The sequence below is a fragment of the Vombatus ursinus genome, unplaced genomic scaffold (assembly GCF_900497805.2).
Source record: "Vombatus ursinus unplaced genomic scaffold, bare-nosed wombat genome assembly UNPS02014837.1, whole genome shotgun sequence".
In the NCBI taxonomy this organism is placed as follows: domain Eukaryota; kingdom Metazoa; phylum Chordata; class Mammalia; order Diprotodontia; family Vombatidae; genus Vombatus; species Vombatus ursinus.
In genome coordinates this window covers 3,999,338-4,005,582 of record NW_020954615.1, presented here as the reverse complement: position 1 = coordinate 4,005,582, position 6,245 = coordinate 3,999,338, and positions in this window count along the sequence as shown.

Sequence of the window (6,245 nt, the reverse complement as noted above, 5' to 3'; positions counted from 1 at the left end):
AGAAGAAGAAGAAGAAGAAGAAGAAGAAGAAGAAGAAGAAGAAGAAGAAGAAGAAGAAGAAGAAGAAGAAGAAGAAGAAGAAGAAGAAGAAGAAGAAAGGAGGGAGGGAAGGAAGAAAGGAAGAAGGGAAGGAAAGAAGGAAGGAAGAAGGGAAGGAAGGAAGGAAAATAATGTGATTAAAGTAATTTTTGAATGCACAGAAGAGAACAGTAGTAAGGTTAGAATTAGTCACAGATAAGGACAGGTCTGAAAGTTACATGTTGAATTTATATGCTTAAAAAGAAAAGCAAGCTATGTGTAAGAGATATTTGTGGTTTTATGTACAATCCATTTTCTGTTCTACTATTTATTTAGAAATGCCTCTTTTATTTGTTGTTGTTTTTAAATTCAAGTAAAAAAAAGAAAAACATTTTCAAAGAAGGCTTAATCTTACACCAGAGTGGAAATTGGGAAAGTGCTTTGCTAATGCTCATGCACTACTGCAAGATGTTTAAGCCAGTAATTCTGGATCTTATCTGGACTCCTTTCCAGTTCTCCAGAGAAGCTCAAGTTTCACTCTCCTTCCTTGATGTGCCCACTCTGTGGTTCATTATATTAACTGTACACAAGGTTTCTGTTTCACATTTGATCCAACTTGGGTTGGACTTCTTTTGATTGTACAGATGACCAGAAACTTTCCACATCCTCCTTCTTTGGATATTCTCTCCTTCCTCTGATTTCTTGGCTTCTCAAGACCCTACAGTAGAATTATTGACTCATATGGATTTTAAAATTTCCTCTTTATGTTGCTTTGACTCCTTACCTTGCCTTAACTTTTCATTTTTCACTTCCCACTGTTGTTTAAGGGTATCAAGAATTTCTGATATCCTGCTCTTTTCCACATTCCATTACATATGTTTTCCTTTTTGTTGCCTTTAATTCAGTACTTTAGTGTTCAAGTTTTCTACTGTATGTACCACTTTGATATTGATATAATCTTCTGATTTCTTTCCATGAATCTTAATTAGTCTTCTCAAGCTACTTCTGCCATTGTAGGTCCTTGCCATAGCAAGAATTATTGCATATTATGTTGCATGCAAGCCTTGGAATGTTTTTAGTACTTTCTGTCAAATATTGTGGGTGAATGTGTATGTTCATGATGGTTAGAACTATCTTTACATCTAGCTTCTTTGAACCATTCTGTTCTGGTATAGTTAGTCTCTTAGTTGGATTCTGACCATTAGATTCAAAAAAGACTTATTGAAGGAAGAAAGTCATTTCTTATTGCATGAAAAGAGTCAATTCTGCTCATTCACCACAGTTTCTTCAGGCATTCTCCATCCATTTTCTTTTCTTTTCTAATGATATTTTATTTTTTCTAATTATATATAAAAACAATTTTTAGCATTCATTTTAACAGGATTTTGAGTTTTGAAATTTTTCCTTCCCTCCCCTCCCCTCTTCCTAAAAAGGTAAGCAATTTGATATAGGTTATATATATATATATACATATATGTGTATATATATGTGTGTGTGTGTGTGTGTGTGTATATATATATACACAATCATGTAAAACATATTTCCAAATTAGTCACAGTTGTGAAAGAAGAAACAGACCAAAAGGAAAAAAAACAATGAAAAAATAAAGTAAGTGAAAATAGCCTGCTTTGATCTGCATTCTCAGTCCATCAGTTCTTTATCTGGACATAGACAACATTTTCCATCATAAGTCCTTTATACTTGTCTTCAGTCACTGTGTTGCTAAGAAGAGCTAAGTTACTCATACTTGATCATCAAGCAATGTTGCTGTTACTGTGTGTAATGTTTTCCTGGTTCTGCTCATTTCACTTAGCATCAGTTCACATAAGTCTTTCCAGGTTTTTCTGAAATGATCCTGCTCATCATTTCTTATAGCACAATAGTATTCCATTACATTCATATGCTACAACTTGTTCAGCCATTCCTCAATTGATGGGCATCCCCTCAATGTCCAATTTTTTGCCACCACAAAAAGAACTGCTATAAATATTTTTGTACTGGCAGGTCTTTTCCCCTTTTATGATTTTTTGGGGATATAGACCTAGCAGTAGTATTGCTGGATCAAAGGGGATGCATATTTGGCTACCTTTTAGGCATAGTTCCAAATTGCTCTACAGAATAGAACAGTTCACAAATTCACCAACAGTGCATTTGTGTCCCAATTTTTCCACATCTTCTCCAATATTTATCATTTTCCTTTCCTGTCATATTAGCTAATCTGGTAGGTGTGAGATGGTACTTCAGAGTTGTTTTAATTTGCATTTCTCTAATCAGAAAGTGACTTAGAGCACTTTTTTATATATCCATCCTCTTTTCAAAATCATTTGGGACAACAACGCTATTTTTGTTACCTATTTCATTGTTAGATGAATGAGTGAATAAAGCATTTATTAAGCACCTACTATGTACAAAGCATTGTGCTAAGTGCTGGGGATACAAATAGAGAAGACAGTCCCTGCTCTTAAGGCACTAACATTGTAATAGGGAAGGTTTCAGCTACAAGTCAGAAGGAAAGGTCCCATAATCCTTAGGGTACATTGACAAAGCAAATGTTGGTGCTTTGATGTCATTTCCACCGATAAAATGATAACAATTTTGATGTCAAACTATTTGATAACGCTAAGGGCTTTCATGGCAAAAACTTTGTTTTCTGGATCTTAGTTGTTATGGCTGCTTCTCCACAGGGGGCTGCTTCCCAGGATAATGACTGCAGGTACTGGGTTGGAAGTATTGCTATTCCCAGGTTTCTCAGGTTCCAGATTCTGAGCTGTTTCTATCAGAATCTGAGGGGAGATGGTGCTCAAGGTGGTGGGGGTGTCCCTTGTATGCTGCCTCTCACCTTCTCCTGGTATCTGGTTATTCCAGGGAGACTGGCTTACCTGTCCTGTAGGTGACAGTTGGTTGGCTACTTGTGAGAATGGCTGTTTCCTTTCCTACATTGGTGGCTGTGAGGGCTGGATTAGAAGCAGTATTGGTGGCCTGGTAGGCATTGCCACTCCCACACTTCCTGTGGCTATCTTCAGTTAATAAGGTGGTACTTTTGGAAGATTTCCAATAACTTCACGTTCTTCAGTTTTTCCCTCTCTAGACTTGGGTAATGCCTCAGTTGCTACTCTTATTTCATTTAATTTGGGTTTAGAAATAAAATCATGTCTTTTAATTGTCCCTGAACTGACCTGTAGCACTTAGAACTAAGGATATCATTGACAAAAAGTAATATGAAGTCTTTGTCTATAACTCATAAATGCTGTTTCCAATTCTAGTGCATGATAAAAAGAAATATTTAAAATTTTAGTGCTTTTCGAGTGCCTGCTTTAATGGCCATCCCAAGTCTCTCCAGCAGGTGGGGTATGGGTGTGTCTGATTGGTCCAGCTGTCCCTTGCCTTCTTAAGGTACCAGAATACAGAGGAGCATCACTGACTCCATGATCATTCATGATGGTTTCAAGTATGGTACCCTGTCAATTTCTTGGATTCATCAGAGTAGTTGCATCACACTAGGTGGGCACTAACCCACAGTGGTATTGCTGAAGCCCAATTGTCTGGCATGTCAGGGCTCCTGCCAGGCTTTCACTGCAGCCAGGCTTGTGACTAAGCAGGGATTTTGTGAGGTTGTAAAGTGTTACAATAAATACCAGCTGTTTGTTGTTGTTGTCAGGGATAACTTTATTCTCTGAGTCTTAATACTACTCTCCTGCTTATCTCATGCAGCATTTATAGAGCTGTATAGGAGTCAGGGTGTGCTGATAAATGTTTAACAACTCTGGTGAAAAAAAAGGAATGTATGAACACACACTTGTAAGTTTAATCCGTATGATTAAGACTTTCTTAAGTCTAGTCAATCCACAAAACAATAAATCAAGCCTGGATTTGTAGTGGTTGTGGATTTCTAAGGGGCAAATGCACATTTTTACTGAAAATTTAATGATTGGTTCTCTGACAGGTTAGAACTGGTTCCAGCAGAGCTCAGAGCTCACAGAGTCACTGTCGCTCATTACCCTGGCTGTTTTGCCCTACTTGACTACTGCCCACCTAGTACTACACCACTAACTGCTACACTACCCCACCCTACCTCCGTGATTTGGAGGCTGGCTTAGGCTTTGAGCAGGGTATGACTGTTCATCTGCTGGTTCTGTATTCTTCACTCTGCCTCCTTTCATAAAAGTTCTCTTTCATTTCTTTATATTCATCATTTCTTACTGCACAAGAAACAGTCTGCTCTCTTCATTCACCACAGTTCGTTTACCTATTGTCCATCCATGGTCATCTGCTTTAAAGTGCAGGTCTGACTGTGTCTCCCCCCGGTCCTGTCCCAAACCCAACTAATTTCAGTGGCTCACTATTATCTGGTATTTTAAGCCCTTCTCGACCGAGCCTTTCGAACCAAGCCAGTCTTCCTGCCCTTTACTTATTCTTCAATCCCACAAAATGGTTTTCTTGGTGTCCCTTCCCAACATTGTGCTCTCTCCCATGCTCAGAATGGTCTCTCTCCCCCTTCTCCTCTGATTCTTGGCTTCCTTCAAGACTCAGCTAAAGGCTTAACAAAGTGCCTGGCACATACTAGGCACTTAATAAATGTTTATTGAATTTAATTGAATCCTACCTTCTGCCAGAGGCTTTTCTCTGTCTCCTCCCTAAACCCCCACCCAGGCCTTCCCTCTGAGATTATGTCCCATCTGCTCTCTTTCTCTCTCTCTCTCTCTCTGTCTCTCTCTGTGTGTGTATATATATATATATACACATATATATATATATATGTATATATATATGTATATGTATATATATATTTGTGTGTATGTTATCCTATATGTACCTAATTATTTGCATGTTGAATTCCTCATTAGACTATGAACTCCCTCATTTCATGGAAACTTATAACAGCCCTGTGAGGTGAGTACTACAGGTGTTATGAAATCCATTTTACAGATAAACACACTGAGGCTCTGAGGGGGTCTAATGATGTGCCCATGGTCACAAAGTCAGCAAATGCCCCCCCAAAAAACAGGTTATGTACTTACAGTCAAGAGAAACTAAGGTTTTTAATCCTAGTTTTGAGATAGAGCTGAAACTTTTTAGGCTTTTAAGTTTACAAAGCATTTTACACAACTTACCTAAGATCCCATCATCTCATTTAATCCTCACAATAACTCATTGAGAGAGTGACTATAGTTAATATCACCGTCAACATTTTATAGATGAAGACATCGAGGGTCAGAGAGGTAAAGAGGTAAAGAGCTGGTCAAACAGCTTGCAAGGAAAGGAAGAAAGGAGAAAGGTATTTATTGCTTATTATGCTAAATGCTAGGACTATAAATACAAGCAAAAGGAAAGTTCCTGCCACAATGGGCTGTCATTCTATGGGGAAAGACAACATAAAAAGGGAGCTGAAAAGGGTGATGAAGGACATAGTTTTAAGGTCCAGAGGCCAGGAACAGAGCTGGGGGAAGAATGAAAACTAGCCTGGGCTGCTCCACAGAATGGAAGCTCTGGCAGGAACTCACCAGTGGGAGAAGGGGATGGGACTTGCAGAGATCCCTCTATTGAGGGTTCCATGTTCCATGTTAAGAAGATCACATGGGTTGTTGGATGTTCCAGGGCAAGGGGACTCCAGGCACTAAGGGAAGCTCCAGGATGGGCAGATGGTTTGGAAGTCCAGAAGCCAAGAACCGGGCCGGGAGAGGAATGGAATTTAAGTGTGAAAGGTGGGAACCAAATCTAGGACTTCCTGACTCTCACCAGCCCTCTCCCCACTGTACCATACTGCCTCTTTGGTCATAGTCAAGCCACTTAATTTTTCCGAGGCCAGTTTCCTCATCTTTACAATAGGGATGTATGAACCTGGTGCATTATTTACCACAGAGGGGTATTATCAGGAAAGTGCTTGTAAATATTTTTAAATTACTACCTTTTATTTAAATCATCTTCATTTTTGAGTATACCACTCATTTTCTATCCAGTGAGTCATCCCTTTCAACCAAAGAATGAAAAAGAGAGATAAAGGTCAGCAAAAATAGTAATAATAATAATAATAATAACAGCTAACATTTATATAGTACTTACTATGTGCCAGGCACAGTGCTAAGCACTTTACAATTATTATCTTATTTGATCTTCACAAAAAACCTGGGAGGTAGATGATATTATCATCATCATTTTACAGGTGAGGAACCTGAGGCAAACAGGGATCATGCAGTTTGTGTTTCAGGCCAGATTTGAACTCAGGTCTT